Source organism: Oncorhynchus masou, chromosome 28, assembly GCF_036934945.1.
Source record: "Oncorhynchus masou masou isolate Uvic2021 chromosome 28, UVic_Omas_1.1, whole genome shotgun sequence".
Taxonomy (NCBI): Eukaryota; Metazoa; Chordata; class Actinopteri; order Salmoniformes; family Salmonidae; genus Oncorhynchus; species Oncorhynchus masou.
This window is the reverse complement of record NC_088239.1, coordinates 75,343,102-75,363,042: the sequence shown is the minus strand read 5'-3', so window position 1 is coordinate 75,363,042 and position 19,941 is coordinate 75,343,102. Positions and strand designations below refer to the sequence as shown.

General features: G+C 42.0%; 1 long non-coding RNA gene across 2 annotated transcripts; it reads right to left on the bottom strand.

The window, feature by feature from the left end:
* Positions 1-12,249: 12,249 nt before the first annotated feature.
* Positions 12,250-13,554, bottom strand: LOC135518295 (uncharacterized). 2 transcript variants are annotated; one of them, XR_010452138.1, is made up of 4 exons: positions 13,449-13,554; positions 12,957-13,174; positions 12,809-12,873; positions 12,250-12,704 (listed from the first exon to the last, which is right to left on the bottom strand). It is a non-coding gene; the product is annotated as an uncharacterized LOC135518295 (long non-coding RNA). The 2 variants fall into 2 exon arrangements; XR_010452137.1 differs by having other exon boundaries at positions 12,957-13,497.
* Between the last annotated feature and the right edge of the window lie 6,387 nt (positions 13,555-19,941).

Below are 19,941 nucleotides of genomic sequence, written 5' to 3'. Positions count from 1 at the left end.
TTAGCTAAAAGCATTCTTTTGTTTGTGTATTATCTAAGATCAGCAGACTATGTGTCTCCTCAGTTTCTAGCGTGTCCAACTATACTAAAAATACTATACATTCCTCTATTTTACAACCCTATGCTTTGGCTCAGCACTTAGCTAAAAGCATTCTTTTGTTTGTGTTATCTAGGATCAGCAGACGACGTGTCTCCTCAGTTTCTAGCGTCTCTACGTCCTACAAATATGCAAACTATGTCTATTGGTCATCAGTTAGTCATTTGACTGACCCCCTCCTTTGTATATCCCTCTGGCCTTGGTATGTCCAGCTATTCTGTCACCTATGTGTCCTTCTCTTCATGTAGTCTGGTTTTAATGTTCAGCTATTCTGTACATCTTATGCATTTGTCTATGTGTTATATTTGCTCCCACAATCCCCCCTCTGGGGCTTCGAGCCCCATAATAATACAAATATAACCCTAGGATGGTGAATGAGAATACCTGTGATAGACAATAAAACAGAAAACAGAGTAAGATATATAAACCAACTGGACCAAACATCTCCAGTATTACATAATACCAAATAGGAGTAAAAGATCCAATCAGAAACATTGAAAAATCCCCAACTAGACCAAACATCTCTAGTATTCCATAAGAGTAAAAGATCTAGTTAAGTATAGAAACAATAAAAATAATACATTACATTTTGTTGAAGCATGAGCATGGAAGTACATAGCCTCAGGCAAGGCTATCTCAGTTATGTGAAAAGAAAAAAAAAATACCACAAAATAAAATTGACACAACATCATTCTAAATTTAAGCCGTCGACATGATCCTCCCTCTCAGACACCTCTCCAACAAACATGATACCAACCTCTGTTAGAAGATTAAGGACATGGTCCTTAAACCCTTGTAACCGGGACATTCCACTGTTACCTATATGTGTTTTGAAATTATCCTAATATGTAGAAGGCAAAACTAGCTTATTATTTAAAAGAAATCAGATATATTCATCGACATACCTATAAAAATATTCAACAAAACATACACTAACACAAGGCCATAAGCAAAAATAGATATATGAAAACCATACATAGTACCCCTGTATTTACTATGGAAAATACCCTTTTTGTAGATATGTATCAGTAGACTTTCTTATAAATTCAGAATGGCAGTATATATAGGTAAATCATCCCTATGAAAACCATGGCAAGCGTAACCACCTCCAGGGACCACTCCATACAGGCAGTTTGGATTACCAAAGGGGCAGTCAAGGGGTCCACCAACCGCATTGCATAACTGCCCATTCACATCAGTATAGTGGCCTGGAGTACCCGGCACAGGATAAACTATCACCGGAGGGTCAGCTCTACTCATTGACACCTTTTTAACCGTTGTCTGGACCACAAATGATTTTACCAAGGGTAAAACACAACAAAACACAATACCCAGAGCCAATAACCCCCCCCCAGCATAATTGCCATCCTAGCAAACATAGCTCCCCATTTCCCCAATGCTAAATCCAACCAATCCCAAACATGAGAGTCAAACCCAGCATTTACCTTAACCTCTGCTCGTAAACCTTTAAGTTTAGCCATAGCGACAGAAAAGGATCCACTAGGCACAGTGTTATTGGGAATAAAGGTGCAACAATCATCCCCAAACACAACACAAACACCACCCTTCTCTGCCAAAAGCCAATTGAGAGCCTGTCTATTTTGCCAAGACATTTTACTGGTAGCCCGTATCAACATTTCTACTAACCCCTGCAGTCTCTAATACCCAAATAGTATCACATTCAACAGTGTTGTTTCCTACATTAATCCTTTCGGTGTTGTGGCTGTAAAAACATTCATATTTACCTTTAATCACAGTGTTTCCATCTAACAAAGGCCCATTTAATTCAATTCTAATGTTATAGACAGCACAATCCTTGTCACCCAACCCAGTGTCGTTCAACACAGTTCTGCCTCGAGTGCTCCCCTGAGCAATCATACATTCTATATCACACAAGGGAATAGAATACTTTGTCTTGGTACAATGAACATTTTTCCAAGTTACACAGTTTTTAAATGATGCTGGTTCAGGGACTATTATGAGATCCGACAAAGGTGATTTACTACATAATATACAATTGTCCATTCTGTGTTTGTTCGCCGTATACTTCGCCCATTTGTACCACTCATTCTTCACTACTTCCTCTCGTGTGGTATCCTTGAATGGTTCAGATTCTGATATGTCTATGTCAATCATCTTCGCAATGTTCTTGTCTTGAGGTGGGTCATTAGAGTTTGTAAAAAATATATAAAAATAAAAAATAAAAAAAATCCAAATGTCAGTAAAGAACGCTCCTGGTTCTGATGCTTTCTAGCTACCACAGGCTCTTCCTGTTTAGGTATTGGCGTAAGACCAATTCTGAATGACTGAGGAGCTACTCCCTTCAGTCAATCTTGTTCTCGTTATTTCACCTTCAACTGGTGCAATCTGAGTCATGGTGAGCACCCACTCTTCCACACATTTGATTAATGTCAGGTCTCATCCTTTGGGGTCCCAAACAGCTTCTCCCTTTGTTATATGATGCGTCCATCCACAGAGTGGCTCCTTCAGTACAGGTTTCTTCTTCCATACAGAAACTGTCCTTTGTTCCCCTGGTTCTGTTGGAATTTGTGGCGGAACATGAAACTTAAACCTATCAAAATATCCTGTCTCTCTTCTCTTCCTGTTGTTACCATTTGTCTTGATCATGAGTGCGTGCTTCATTTTCATATTGTCCTTAGTTGTTCTCATTCTACCATTGTCATTGTTCCTTGGTGGTCCTATTTTCAATTGTTCATTATGGACACCAGGTAAGGGCTGAAAAGTCAATTGTGGGGAAATCCCCATTCCTTTCATCTTGTAAGATTTATCCTTCTGCTCTTGGTAAGGCTTCTCCTCCGCTTTCTTCACTTGTTGTTCCCTCCTCAGGCCGAACTGGGCTTCCATCTGGGAAGGCGTTCATTTCCGGGACGAGATGTTCCCATTCTTTAGGTGATACCTCAAGGTCCAACTGTAAAGGGCTCCGTCTACAGAGTCTGACACCAACAAGTATATCATCAGGAGTAGTAGACATGTTACCCCCCCCACTTCTGGGCTTTCTGGCCATACTGGAGGAGGCTTTGGTTGTTTGTCTCTTTTCTTTTCAGGCTCTTTCCCCCTGGTGCTTCTTCTGGGTGCGTTAGTTGGCGCACTCATCGTATCTTGGCTTGTAGCTGGTCTGCCATTTTCTTGATTCCTCTCTGCCGTTTTGATCGTCTCCACTGCTCCTGCTCCCTCCGGGCTCCCACCTGGTGAATCAGCATCCTCTGTGTCCTCATCTCTGTATGATTGTATTCTTCTCTCTGTCGGGACTCGGGTGCAGTGGTTTAGATGATACCACGTCTTGCTTCCTTTCACTTGGACGGCCGTGTTTGTGGCTGTTGCCACCTCGTAGGGTCCTTCTCTCCTCGGCTGATCCCACTTCCTTCGGAACACTCGAACGTAGACTCGATCCCCTGTTATCACTGGGAGAGATCCTTCTGGTCCCCTTGGATCATCAGATGTGGAACCTCTCATCCTGGTTCAGGTTTCTGCCTTATTTCTGTGGGGCATTCAAACCTAGAGACTTATGGCCTCTGTTCTATGACTACACCATACATTTTCTTACTTCCATCACTCATCACACAAACTGACATTCCAACTGAAGCTGGCGAACCCTTCTCCATCTGGTTTCCTAAACATAAGACTTGGAAAACAAAGGACAAAACATAGCAGTATTGACAATATTATGTGTTATGCATAACTGTATTCATGAATACTGAAATCTAAGACCATGACAATTCCCACTCTCTCTTCACCTGACTCTATGCCTCCAGGATACTTTTCTGCTGGACTCCACAAAAATGGAAGCCCTAATTAGCTTCCTCGTGCTTTTATCCAGTCTTCCCCTTTCGGCCGCGGGTTCTGAGAGGTGTTCCCAAATCATGTCCTTTATTATCAAATAAAACAAATGACCCTACATTCAACCCAGTATGTCTACAGTAGAATCTAGTCTTTCTCTCTCTCTCTCTCTTTTGTTTTGTTTCACGTCCTCTGTCATGGTGTTTTCAAGCTCACCCATTATTCAGCTGGACCTTACTTCTTGTGAAACTTATGCACCCATCAAAGAGAGACATGACAATCTTTACCACTGCAGGTGCTGTGAGAGGTATATCCCCAGCCTGGTGTATGTTGATGTACACTCAGTCTCCAGAATTCAGCCCATGCCCTTCCATCTGACGTCTTATGTGCTGTCTTTTCCTGGGGGCATACACACTAACACATGGGTTATTTCCTGACAACAGACTTTCTTCTTATAGCAGGATCACTAAATCTTAATTTTTAAATAACAGCCCTATGTAAACATTCTGTTATGTAAACATTCTGTCTCAAATACCTGGCCTCTTGCCACAAAAATATTCATAATGATAGCCAAATTATGTTCCCTACAACACCTGCTGTAAGAATAATCAGTCAAGTGTCTTCCAGTTGAAAGAACATCCAATCCTAACAAAACTAAGTCCTAAGCTTCTCAAACTTTTGCTCTAGTGTTCAAAATGCCACTACTTATTATTTTTACCATAATCTAGGTGTGTGTAATGTTCTATTTAGTCTTAGAATTGTCCCTATATTTTTACAAGACCAACTGTCCTTCCTTATCTGTTAATTATCCTGTAGGTCACATCCTATCCTAGAACACCATTTACCCATCCCCCCTTTGTTACCTGGCTCTGCCCAGGCAACAACCTTGCCTACTCTTAAACAATGACTTAGGTAAGATTAGTAAATTATCCTTATATCTGACATCATCATGTAGGAGCCCCTTTTAATTTTCCACATGTCCAATTCTCCCTTGGGCGTCCATTCATGTCAATCCTGTACCAATTCCCTGTCAAGTTTCTTATCTACTTTTAAGAAGTATCTGTGCTACTTATATATTTTCTTAAATATATATATTTACCGATTTTAACCGTAACCCTTTTCTCTCATATCTCTCAAATACCACTAAGCTTCTAACTGTTTGACTTTATCTAAAATCATTGATTTTAGAAAAAACATGTCTGTGTGGCACTCTCTCAAGTCCTTACATTTCCTTAATCAATCTATCTTAATCCTAACAATAATCCTAAATCATCACAGATGTCCTATATTCTGTTAAATTTAATAATATTTAAAAACTCCTAATAACCAAACAAAGTCAAAACAAATGCTAATCATATCAAAATCCGTCCTACACTAACAAGCCCTTTCCTTCGAGGACCCTCAGTATTCTATCTGACAATAACATGAATTTAATTTGTGTTTCAAAGTGTGGAATACCTTATCTACAGTAATTTATCACCCCTAAGAACTGAAACTTATTTTTCTATGTAATTCCCTGCCCTATTGTCTTAATATATCTCCTATCCAAACCTCAATGTATCTTATCTTCCCCTATTTATTCTCAATGATAAATGATTTTTTTCCTTTTTTCCTGTTACAATACCAAATCATTAATAGCCCATTCAAAAACGTCACAGCTAATATTGTAAATCAGAATCCTGAAACACTTTCTCTTCAGTGTTTCAAACAATAATTCCAAACCTCTAACCAAAACTCCATTATAATGAATTTACCTGAAAACTAGTTACCTTAAAACTAGTAACTCAATATGACTTTCATTATACCAATGACTCTCCCCTGAGGCTGATCAGACCTCAGAAGACAGTCATGATAAGGTCAATAAGTCAACCCACCCTTTAATAGTCAAGTTCTATTCTACATTAGACATATCAAAGAACCCTTTATCCTTAAAATCAAAATTCACTTGTGTAATTTAAAACTCATAAAATAAAAACTCATAAAATTCCATATTTGAGCGTGCCTCTTTAAAATACCTTTGCACCAAAACAAATAGTCCTAACAATGGTTTTAGGTGTATATACTTGCAGACCTGTTTTAATTTGGTCGTTTATGGCCTCATTCTCCCCAAGATTATAATCCCAGGAAACATCCAAAATTGAGACACCTAAACATCAATATTCCCAGAAGAACACAACACTCCTAACTAATCAAATCAAATCAAATTTTATTTGTCACATACACATGGTTAGCAGATGTTAATGCGAGTGTAGCGAAATGCTTGTGCTTCCAGTTCCGACAATGCAGTAATAACCAACAAGTAATCTAACTAACAATTCCAAAACTAATATCTTATACACAGTGTAAGGGGATAAAGAACATGTACATAAAGATATGAATGAGTGATGGTGCAGAGCAGCATAGGCAAGATACAGTAGATGATATTGAGTACAGTATATCCATATGAGATGAGTATGTAAACAAAGTGGCATAGTTAAAGTGGCTAGTGATACATGTATTACATAAGGATGCAGTAGATGATAGAGTGCAGTATGTACGTATACATATGACATGAATAATGTAGGGTATGTAAACATTATATTAGGTAGCATTGTTTAAAGTGGCTAGTGATATATTTTACATCCTTTCCTATCAATTCCCATTATTGAAGTGGCTGGAGTTGAGTCAGTGTGTTGGCAGCAGCCACTCAATGTTAGTGGTTGCTGTTTAACAGTCTGATGGCCTTGAGATATAAGCTGTTTTTCAGTCTCTCGGTCCCAGCTTTGATGCACCTGTACTGACCTCGCCTTCTGGATGATAGCGGGGTGAACAGGCAGTGGCTCCGGTGGGTGTTGTCCTTAATGATCTTTATGGCCTTCCTGTAACATCGGGTGATGTAGGTGTCCTGGAGGGCAGGTAGTTTGCCCCCGGTGATACGTTGTGCAGACCTCACTACCCTCTGGAGAGCCTTACGGTTGTGGGCGGAGCAGTTGCCGTACCAGGCGGTGATACAGCCCGCCAGGATGCTCTCGATTGTGCATCTGTAGAAGTTTGTGAGTGTTTTTGGTGACAAGCCGAATTTCTTCAGCCTCCTGAGGTTGAAGAGGCGCTGCTGCGCCTTCTTCACGATGCTGTCTGTGTGAGTGGACCAATTTAGTTTGTCTGTGATGTGTATGCCGAGGAACTTAAAACTTACTACCCTCTCCACTACTGTTCCATCGATGTGGATAGGGGGTGTTCCCTCTGCTGTTTCCTGAAGTCCACAATCATCTCCTTAGTTTTGTTGACGTTGAGTGTGAGGTTATTGTCCTGACACCACACTCCGAGGGCCCTCACCTCCTCCCTGTAGGCCGTCTCGTCGTTGTTGGTAATCAAGCCTACCACTGTTGTGTCATCCGCAAACTTGATGATTGAGTTGGAGGCGTGCGTTGCCGCGCAGTCGTGGGTGAACAGGGAGTACAGGAGAGGGCTCAGAATGCACCCTTGTGGGGCCCCAGTGTTGAGGATCAGCGGGGTGGAGATATTGTTGCCTACCCTCACCACCTGGGGGCGGCCCGTCAGGAAGTCCAGTACCCAGTTGCACAGGGTGGGGTCGAGACCCAGGGTCTCGAGCTTGATGACGAGCTTGGAGGGTACTATGGTGTTAAATGCCGAGCTGTAGTCGATGAACAGCATTCTCACATAGGTATTCCTCTTGTCCAGATGGGTTAGGGCAGTGTGCAGTGTGGTTGAGATTGCATCGTCTGTGGACCTATTTGGGCGGTAAGCAAATTGGAGTGGGTCTAGGGTGTCAGGTAGGGTGGAGGTGATATGGTCCTTTACTAGTCTCTCAAAGCACTTCATGATGACGGAAGTGAGTGCTACGGGGCGGTAGTCGTTTAGCTCAGTTACCTTAGCTTTCTTGGGAACAGGAACAATGGTGGCCCTCTTGAAGCATGTGGGAACAGCAGACTGGTATAGGGATTGATTGATTATGTCCGTAAACACACCAGCCAGCTGGTCTGCGCATGCTCTGAGGGCGCGGCTGGGGATGTCGTCTGGGGATGCCGTCTGGGCCTAGCATTCACTATGCTAATTCCGATTCAGAAACTCAAAAGTGAACTATAAACTAAACCTAATGATAATTCCCCTTTAACTCAAATCATTAATCATACATTTTAAACAACGTCAATGTATATGATTACTTAAATGAACATGCTATCCTTAGATACAATTTACCCGATAACGTTATTGTATTAGTTCTTCCCCTCTGCCGCAAATGTCGTACATTTCTCAGTGTAAGACATCCTAATCCCAGATATTTAATAAAAATATAAACACGTTTTTCCTTGGCTCCTTCAACTCACATATTTTAGATAACTTCCATCCGTCCCGGTATGAAGAATCCTACTTAAACACACCAGAACTAATGCTTGATTAAGTTGAATCAACTCCTAGAATAACCAGTCTCATAGGAATCAAACAAGTAGGTATATGGACTTCTGAAAAGTGACTCAAAACAATAATGCACGCATTTTCCTTCTAAAAGACACAAACAATTTTTCTCCGGTACCCCCAGTCCGTGGCGACAACAGTGCCTCGCGAGTGATGTCATCAACAAGCGCTCAACCTTGGCTCAATCCGTAACGACTTTAAATGAATTGTTGGCTGTCTACAGCAACAGTATTTCGGGTTCGATGAACCAACCCTAATTTATCACATCTGTTGAATCCTGAATTAGAGTTTACAACATCAATCAATATTTCTCATCTTCCAATTCGCTAAATTTATTTCGATGGGCACAAATCTATCGTAATTATTTCCCCGTTGTCACGCCTTGGTCTTAGTATTTTGTGTTTTAGTTAATTAGTTGGTCAGGCCAGGGTGTGACATGGGTTTATTGTTTGTTGTATTTCTTAGTGGGGTTTTTTAGTTATTGGGATTGTGGCTGATTAGGGGTGTGTGGCATAGGTTTGGCTTCCTGAGGCGGTTCTCAATCAGAGTCAGGTGATTCTCGTTGTCTCTGATTGGGAACCGTATTTAGGTAGCCTGGGTTTCACTTTGTATTTCGTGGGTGATTGTTCCTGTCTCTGTGTAGTGTTCACCAGATAGGCTGTAATAGGTTTCACTTTCAGTTTTGTTGTTTTTTGTATTTATAAGTTATTTCGTGTATCGTCATTTGTTCCATTAAAGAACATGAGTAACCAACACGCTGCATTTCGGTCCGACTTTCTTTCGACAAACGAAGAACGCCGTTACACCCGTTATTATTCAGAATTCATTTGATTTAAGTTACTGTCTCGTCTTTGATTTATCATTTTAATTATGACTCTATTCCCAATATATTATTCCCAACAGATAATTTAGTGAACAGACATCGCTTTCCCCTTATTTTAAGTTGAATGAATTAGTCTTTCAATTTGAACCAAACAAACTATTTAATACGTTCAGTTTATATCTTATACCAATACTCGTGACTATAACTTTTACTAGTGACTATAACTATAACTTTCTCTGCAAAACAATTTAATTACCAGCAAGAACTCAGATATATATATTTTTAGTTAATGCCTCGGCTGAGAACCGAACCCTTGATCGCAGTTTGTAAGACTGCTCCGCTCACCACTATTACAGCAATGCTATGAACCTGACTGAGATTCTCTGCAAATAGACCCATTTTACAGTTATCTATAGTCTGGACAACAGAAAATAGTCCTAATTTAAACGCTCAAACTTTTCCCTCAGTTAGGATTTACCCAAAGACCATAACCCCAGGGAACTGATCATTTCTCCAAGAATACACATGAGCTGGCCTCACTTATCCAGAACTCCAACATATAAAGTGGCCGAATATCTCTAACTGCGTTCCTCAGTAACACGGTCTCCAATGACATTTTTACCAGAGAAAATGTAGCCCTTATTTTCTGGAAAAGAAATGTACATTTTGTTAACATTCACAATGCTACCTTTTAATTCACCAAGCTAATGATGTTACATATACTAAAATCCCCTTACTTTTCCTGAGCATGCGATAAAAGTTTTAGCCATGCACAGAACGCCTAGTTTCTTCCTGGTCGGTTATCGGTATCTTACCCATATTATATTACAATTTGCTTTTCTTCTAACTAATTTTACCACGTTTGCGATTTCTCATATACGTTTATTTTCCGTCTTTTGACGCTAATAACAACTTCTCCACGTATTTTATCGCCACTGAAACTGTTGTTTCCGTGCAAAATGATTCCAAGTGGGGCTATTTGTAAATCACATCGGTATCCTTACTAGAAGTTCGGTAAAACGTAATCTAGTATGTATTTTATCACATATAAACTGTGAACCACTTACTGATCGATCAGATTCTATACACCGCTTGGTGAAAATTCCATTCTTTTATCTTTACCTAAAAACAACATACAGTTTAAACTTAACGTCGCACAATCAGGCAGGCGTTCTTCGTATTCTAAATATCCGTCCGTTTCAGACCTCTTTCATAGAGCGGTAGCCACGGATATTTCGCTATCTACTTATCAATAAAGTAGCCCTACTCATACAGACCTTCTGATATATATTTGAAGCGGTATCGCAGGATTTCTACAATTACTTAAATTATCCTACCCATACAGACCTTCTGATATATATTTTGAAGCGGTATCGCAGGATTTCCTTTTTCAGTTGAACGTCGCACAATCAGGCAGGCGTTCTTCCTATTCTAAATATCCGTCCGTTTCAGACCTCTTTCATAGAGCGGTAGCCACGGATATTTCTATAATTACTTATTTTATTCAGACCTTATAAGAATAACACACCCGACACCAGCGAAGTTCACAGCCCCCGCCTACTTACTCACTAAACATGCATACACATTCGTATTTATACAATTCCCAAGCTTATATACATGCATGCAATTCATTGAATTCAAAAGTTATTTCGTTTCTATTGTTTTTAAGAAATTTGAGAGAGAGACCTACTTGACATCCCCCTTGCTTGAGGCAGGATTTTTGAAGCAATCTTACGCAAACATTTCAACTATTTTTCTTACCTTGTTTAAAGTCGGGCGGCCACCCTTGTTTTGCCAGATTGCTCCAAAGATCCTGCCGACAGCCAATAACGTTTTTCGGTCCCTGACCCTCCTGGCTAAGCTCGCCAATATGTCGTAGAAAATCGGATCAAATACAACGCATTACAGAACTTGTGAAGTCAATTCGGCTTTTAATACAAGAGTATAGCAAGCCGGGATGGTCCGCGGAACACACACCACTTTCCAGAGCCCTGGCTCCAGTATTTATCCACATATTGCATACGAGCTCATCCCACATGCAAATTAAGTTACATTCCAATCCGTGCATCCCGCTTGTTTAGCTCAATAACGCCCATACCTGCTTTCCGTCAGATTATAATGATGACAAGACCCTTGCTTTGTTCCTGCACTTAGCTAAAAGCATTCTTTTGTTTGTGTATTATCTAAGATCAGCAGACTATGTGTCTCCTCAGTTTCTAGCGTGTCCAACTATACTAAAAATACTATACATTCCTCTATTTTACAACCCTATGCTTTGGCTCAGCACTTAGCTAAAAGCATTCTTTTGTTTGTGTTATCTAGGATCAGCAGACGATGTGTCTCCTCAGTGTCTAGCGTCTCTACGTCCTACAAATATGCAAACTATGTCTATTGGTCATCAGTTAGTCATTTGACTGACCCCCTCCTTTGTATATCCCTCTGGCCTTGGTATGTCCAGCTATTGTCACCTATGTGTCCTTCTCTTCATGTAGTCTGGTTTTAATGTTCAGCTATTCTGTACATCTTATGCATTTGTCTATGTGTTATATTTGCTCCCACACGCTCTATACTCCTCTGTAAACTGGTCATCTCTGTATACGCATCACAAGACCCACTGGCTGATGCTTATTTATAAAAATCACTCTTAGACCTCACTCTCCCTGTTCTGAGATATCTACTGCAGCCCTCATCCTACACATACAACACCTGTTCTGCCAGTCACATTCTGTTAAAGGTCCTGAAAGCACACACATCCCTGGGTCGCTCGTCTTTTCAGATCGCCACAGCTAACGAAACAGGCTGCATCAAACCCTCAAACTGGACAGTTTTATCTCAATCTCTTCATTCAAAGACAATCATGGACACTCTTACTGACAGTTGTGGCTGTTTTGCGTGGTGTTTTGTTGTCTCTACCTTCTTGCCCTTTGTGCTGTTGTCTTTGCCCAATAATGTTTGTACCATGTTTTGTGCTACTACCATGTTGTGTTGCAACCATGTTGTTGTCATGTTTTGTTGCTACCGTGCTGTGTTGTCATGTGTTGCTGCCTTGCTATTTTGTTGTCTTAGGTCTTTCTTTATGTAGCCATCAAAAAGAAAGGAGGACCAAGGCACTCTTCATATAATTGATTAAAATGCCTTTATTAGTATGGCATGTTCAATAGAAACAAAGTTTTTGTTTTAAACCAACGTGTTTCGGCTGCATGGCCTTCGTCAGAGAGTACAAAAAAAAGGAATACAATGTCCTCTTTTGAACAGCTTTTCTATTAGCCCTAATTGGAAGAGGGAGTGGTTACACAATTGATTGGACACACCTAGTAAGCAATACTATACACATTAAAAGGTGAAATACTGTAGCTATGTTATCATAAAAATACAACTCCAAGCTAGAAGTATCAGAACACTAAAAGGTAGTTCTAACCTTAAATATGACTGGGAGAAGTGTCAAGAATAAGAAAGCTATATATTCCATAATACACTAGAACACAGCAAAACATGAAAAACAACAGTCTAACCATAGCTGAGGGCAATTGAGCAAAATGTCCACTAGATGACAGCAAATGGACCCATCACGACCCTACAGGAAGGGTAAGAAATCCATATCTTAATTTAAACCAGGGGGAAAAAAGTGGACTTAAAGTGGTTTAAAAGGTGTTTTAGAGGGAACAGAAACTGCCTGACCTGAGATACTGGCGTCTGTAGTTGGAGAGATGTTTTGTTTGTACCAGGCCTTCAGATGTAGATTCCTGTAGAAACGAAATAGGTCAATCTTTGTATTAAATTCATTAGTTGCATATGTAGGGGCAAAGGACAGTCCTTTAGACAATACCCTTATGTAATCATCAGAAAGGGGTTCTCCAGAAATGTTGATCACAGCCTTGTTCTGGTCCTGCTCCGTGTGGTTAGATAGTCTTGATTTCTTCCTCCCCCTCTGTGTTGGCCTCTTCCGCGTCCTCTCCTGTTGTTGTGGAACCTGCGTGACTCCTCTTCCTGATCCCTTCTTGGGAGGAGCTGGCCTCTGAGCGTCTGGGGTGATCCTCATCGTCACTGCTTGTAAAGTTGAAAGAAACAGCGTTCAGGGCTACAGCATGAAGGTCCTGAAAGATGCAGGTATAAGGGCTGGATTACTTGACAGAGAGAACTTGTTGCGAAGGGGAGTGCCCGTGATACATCGGAGAGAGTGTATTTTGTTACAAAATACAGCACTGAAGCAGAGCATTAAAATAATCAGTCAAAATAATTGGGGAATCATCCAAAGTGATAGACTACTACGCCAAGTCTTCCCAGAGCCACCAGTCATAAGCTTTAAGAGATGTCCTACCCTAAATGACAAATTAGTCCACAGTTATCTTCCGGGTGACTCTCAAAAAACTTGGCTTGACTACAAACCCAAAGGCTCTTTTAAATGTAACCATTGCAACCATTGCAGTAATATTGCTCAGAAGAAGTATTTTGTTGACACAGCTTCCTAAATGGAGTATTACATCAAGCATTTCATTAACTGCAAAACCACTCATTTCCTCTATAGATTGGAATGTCCACAGTGCAATGTGTTCTACATTGGAAGGACAAAGAAATGCCTTCAAGACCGCTTAGCGGAACACAAGTATACCATACGGGTAGGTAATGAAGACTACCCCATGGCAAGACACTACAAGTCCTTACACCATGGCAACCCTGCCTCCCTACAAGCTATGGGTATTGATCATATTCCGGCCTCTATTAGAAAAGGGGACCGTCTTAAACAGTTAAACCAAAGGGAAAGTTTTGGATTTACAAACTACAGGCCACTAAGTACCCTGGTTTAAATGAAGATATGGATTTACAAACTACAGGCCACTAAATACCCTGGTTTAAATGAAGATATGGATTTACAAACTACAGGCCACTAAGTACCCTGGTTTAAATGAAGATATGGATTTACAAACTACAGGCCACTAAATACCCTGGTTTAAATGAAGATATGGATTTCTCACCCTTCCTGTAGGGTCGTGATGGGTCCATTTGCTGTCATCTAGTGGACATTTTGCTCTATTGCCCTCAGCTATGGTTAGACTGTTGTTCATGTTTTGCTGTGTTCTAGTGTATTATGGAATATATAGCTTTCTTATTCTTGACACTTCTCCCAGTCATATTTAAGGTTAGAACTACCTTTCAGTGTTCTGATACTTCTAGTTTGGAGCTGTATTTTTATGATAACATAGCTACAGTATTTCACCTTTTAATATGTATAGTATTGCTTACTAGGTGTGTCCAATCAATTGTGTAACCACTCCCTCTTCCAATAAGGGCTAATTTGAAAAGCTGTTCAGAAGAGGACATTGTATTCCTTTTTTTGTACTCCCTGACGAAGGCCATGCAGCCGAAACACGTCGGTTTAAAACAAAAACTTTGTTTCTATTGAACATGCCATACTAATAAAGGCATTTTAATCAATTATATGAAGAGTGCCTTGGTCCTCCTTTCTTTTTGATGACCAATTGACCCCTTTTACCAAAGAGCCCCTTCTATCTACCAAAATGTACAATTGTGTACCTTAGTAGCGCTTCCCTTCCTCCCCTTTCTCTTTATGTAGTGTTGTGTTGTCTCTCTTGTCGTGATGTGTGTTTTGTCCTATGTTTATAATACATTTTTTATTTTTAATCCCAGCCCCCGGCCTTTTGCCTTTTGGTAGGCCGTCATTCTAAATACGAATTTGTTCTTAACTGACTTACCTAGTTAAATAAAGGGTAAATACATTTTTGAACCCCTTTTGGTGTCAACAAATATATATTTAAAAAATATTTGATGAAAAAAAATGTGTACACTCAGTGTATACATCCATTCATTTTTTTAAACTGGTACTGGGCTACATTCAGACCAGTTCTGTGAGGCTTGTGGGTGTCCTTGAGCAATGTACGTGTTCATGAGAGTCTCACCTTTCCATACAGTGGTCATTTTAGTGTGTAGCCCAAACTGTTCGAACACTACAGACTTAAGTTGGCAGATCGGAAGTAGAGCAGAACGGAGAACACCATTGTGTTTGTGAGAGTCTCATCCTTCCATAGAGGGGTCATAACACATTGCAGGCCAAACTGTTCAGACGCTACAGATGTTTTTGTAAGAAGACATGTTTTCACCTCAGATGCGGAAGGCTGACATCGGAAGATGAGGTGGATTGAGTTGCAGCCCGCACAAAAAAAATATCTCTAGTTTAAAACAGACAGATTTATTATTTTTTATTATTTACATTTTATTATGCAGGTGGTGGAACTCAGCGATGAGGGCTGGGTCCAGGATGTTCCAAGCGGGGACCTAGCACCCCTCCTCTGGGCCATAATCATCCCAGTCAACCAGGTACTGGAATCCCCTGCCCCGAGGTCGAGCACTCAGGAGGCGCCTCACCGGGTAAGCTGGATGTCCGTCACTGAGACGGGGGAGAGGGGTGGGCCTGGAAACAGGAGACAAAGGGCTGTGAGACCGAGGTTTAATCCTGGACACATGAAAAGTGGCATGTATACAGAGGCTAAGAATCTTGCGATGTGGAAAGGGCTGATAAAACAGGGGGAAAGTTTATGGGACTCCACCCGGATGGGCAGATCCCGATTGTACAGCCATACCCTCTGCCGAAGACAGTAGCGGGGAACAGGGGTCCGGTAGCGGTCTGCCTGTCGCCGATACCTGGAGGTAGTCTTGAGAAGAGCAGTTTGCTGAGCATACACACAGTGCGGGCGGTGACGAATGCAGAGGCGTCAGGAACCATGGTGGGCCACAAAAAATGTTGTCGTACAAAGGTGTCATGTCTTTGGCTATGCCGGATTAAGTAATATGACATGCTATTCTATAAAATTATTTCTCCGTAATTACTATTACCTGATTGAGATAATCATGTAAATGTAATTAACTAGAAAGAATATTTATAGAGCTGTTATCTTCCGAATAAACTCTTAAAGATCTAGTAATATTTTACATCAATAGCAGTCAACATTAATCTTCATCTTAATTCAGTCTTACCTGAAAGTTGTAAATTCTTGGTTATCTGCACGAACCGTGGCTCACAAGTTGAATCAGCAATACAAAATAGGGTTTAATTATTTATTTACTAAATACCTAACTAATCACACAGAATTACACATACACATAATTAAATCATAACTTGATTACAAATTTCATCATAAAGGGAAACGTCCCTGGCGGGCAGAACAGATATGTCGGCTTGTTACCCAAAAGAAAAGGGCAGGGTTTGAGTGAAGGAGCGGGAAGACTGAGGAACAAAGGCCAAAGCTGTGCTATTGTAAATACAGTATTTTATGCATTCTAAATTACCACCCATTTGGAAAAGGAAAATGCAATAAATATTTACTCTGAGCTGCGCTTCGGTAGGTTGGTGTTAGATGGAAGGCCATGTTGCCCAAACGAGTCCTTTGAAGAATGTCTCTGGTGGTCAATTGGATACGTTGTGTGATAGACGGGATACTCTGTCTGTACCTTCCTAACCCTCGTTTGCATCTGCTGTTGCTAACTCAACGGCTAGGAGGTATCACTTCTGCAGTGAATAAGAGTTCAATGTTCATACCATTCGCAACCAAAGCTCACGCATATGTTGGCTTTGTTCTGTAGTTATTATCTGAACCATTCTGACATAGGACCGTCGTCCTACATCCTCGGAACAGGAGGTTATATTGTCGTCAAGGGCTTATATAGGAAGGGAGAGGAGGGCGTGTTTGAAAAGTTCTATAGCCCATGTCCCTTCCCAGGGGCGGGCCACTGATTGAGCAGACCTATTTTATGAAGACCCAAATCTCACATTTTAGAAGCTAAAATCACATTTCATCCCATTACAAATAATTTCATATTCAAACATTTAAATTGAACAACAATTCCATGTGAATCCGATAATTCTGATGTGTAGACTTTCCACTGCAGGGTTTGTCATCTTATCATTGATGAGAATGTCTCAGATGACAACCGAACTGACATCATATTCATTAAGTACCACTGCATATGTTCAATTGTTCGGATTACCAGAATATAGTTTATTTCCCCCCACCTACTGATGTTCCCAGAATCTCTATGTTAACCAAGGGTTTTGAAAATGTAACCTCAGTAGGGTAGAGAGAGGAAAAAGGGGGGAAGAGGTATTTATGACTGTCATAAACCAAGGCCAACGTCATGACAAAGGCAAGGGTCCGACGGGAGCCAGGATGGCAGGCAAGTCTGGAGGAATGAGCCCATTCCAGGACCGGGGTACAGGCAGAGTCCAGGACAAACATCTGGTTAGGTCCAACTTCGAGAAGATGGTAGCCCCCTGAGAGGCTCAAAAACCGAGGAAATGAGTGGTAGCGGGTATTGTTTTAAACCGTGATACCATTAAGGCCCTGGTAGTTGATACACGGGTGCAGGGTTTTGTCCTTCTCCACAAAGAACCCTGCGCTGGCGGGGGAGACAGATGGACGGATACACCCTGCAGCCAGGGAGTCCCCAATGTACCCTTCCATCGCCTTGGTCTCCGGACCCGACTGGGAATAAAGCCACCCCCCTGAGGTGGTGTAGTGCCCGGGAGAAGGTCGATAATGCAGTCGTAGGGCCGATGCGGAGGAAGCGCTGTGGTCCGGGCCTGGTTGAAAACCTCCTGGAGGATCTGGTACTCCATAGGATCATCGGAGAGGGCGAAAGCTTTTCCCAAGCCCGCAGGAAGATTTCCTGTGCCGACTTCAGACATGGAGCGTGGCAGAACTTGCTCCAACCCAAGAAGAACCAACAGTCCAGTCGATGAGGGGATTGTCCCTCTGAAGCCATGAAAACCCCAATACCACGGGTACCTGAGGAGATTCGATGAGCAGAAATTGCATAGACCCACTGCGGTTACCTGACACTCGCAGGTTGATAGGAACCGTATTATGGGTGACTCTGCCAATAGAGTGACCATCCGTCTCTGACGTCCATGGGAATGGAGAGGGGTTGAGTGGGAATATCCAAACTTTTGCACCAGGGTAGTGTCTATAAAACTCTAGTCAGGCTCAGAGTCAATAAGTACACGGAGAGATTTAGACCGGTCACCCCACAGCAGGATGGCATGGAGCGGGGTAGATTGGAAATTCTCTGCCTGGTCTTTTAATGGACAGTTAGAAATTAAATGTCCTGTAGTTCCACAATACAGGCAGCTCTTGGAGTTCAGTCTGGCAGGAGACAATCTAGCTTTGCCAAGTTGCATATGCTCCTGAGGAGGCAAGTCGGCAGACCTCTGTGATACCCGGGGGAACTCGGATTCTCTTGGTAATGTAGAGGCCGGGGACTTCCGGGATTCCTCTGAAGTAAGGTGGGATCCGTGGACGAACGAATGTGGCTGGGAACAGACCTCTCCCTCCTACGTTCCCGTAGCCGCCCATAAATCTGTGTGGTAAAGGCGAGGAGAGAGTCTAGATCTATGGGCAGCTCCCGGGCAGTGAGCTCATTTAACCTCCTCCGATAATCAATAAAGGAACGTGTCGAACAGGGATTCCGTGTTCCAGAGACTCTTGGTGGCCAATGTGCAGAAAGCGACAGCATAGTCTGCAACACTACAGGAGTCTTGACGTTGGAGGAGTAGCTTCTGAGCAGCCCCTCTCCCGGACAATGGAGAATCTACCATATTTTTTACCTCCGCCATGAACTCCTCCAGACTGAAGCACACGGTGGATTGTTGCTCCTACACCACCATAGCCCAGGCGAGAGCCCTCCGGACATCAGAGTTATCAGGTACTCTAACTTTGAGCGGTCTAGGGGGAAAAGAAGGGGGCTGCAGCTCGAAGATGAAGGAGCACTGGGAGATAAACGCCCAACAGGTTCCTGAATCTCCATTGTAGCGCTCTGGAGGAGGTAAGCCGGTTCTCGAGGAGCTTGGGGAGACCCACTGCTGACAGCGGGGTTACTGTGAGGCTACTGTTATGGCTGGCTGGCTGCCTAATAGATAATCTGCGGAATTGCTCCTGTAATGTGTTGAAAGTGTGGTCATGACATTCCACTAAGGTCTGGAATCCTTCCATAAGACTTGGAAGTAACTCCTTGTGTCTTCCAATGGTGGCTCCTTGGGAGGATACGGCGTTGCAGAGCTGGTCCGAGTCTGCTGGGTCAGTGATAGCCAGTTCGTACTGACAAGACTCAGGAAAAGACCCAGATGCAGACAAAGGAGGCAGATAGTTTGAATCTCAGATGTTTATTAAAAAACAGGAGCCAGGCAAACGGCAGCTCAAGGGCATGGTCAGCAATCCAAGGCAGAGTCAAACAGGGACAGAACGGCAGGCAGGCTCAGGGCAGGCAGAATGGTCAGAACTGGGTGGACTAGAAAACAGAAACTAGCGATACTGGAAAATGGGAAAACACACTGGTAAGACAAGACAAGACGAACTGGCAACAGATAACAGCAAACGCTGGTATAAGTACACAGGGGATAATGGGAGAAAATGGGAGGCACCTGGTGGGGGTTGGAGACAAGCACGACAGGTGAAACAGATCAGGGTGTGACAAAACGTCACCTTTAATTGTGATATTGAAGTAATTAAAGGTGTGGAGAGAAAATATTTGAAAACTGACTTCAATATTAAATGGTGCTATAAAAATGTCCTGCAGTGAGTTACAAAGTATTGGTTTAGAATGGCAATGAAATATTAACTGTATTGTAACATCCAGCTTGGTCTCGCATATTCATGGACAAATAGGACTTATATTACTTTGAATGCACAATGTTGTAACTACAATTTGGTGCCCATGCTTTTCTATAACAAATCCCTCACATGTACACGCCTCTCCGATGGCCTTAATGACAGTCCCGACACCAGTGTAGTACATTTGGGGAT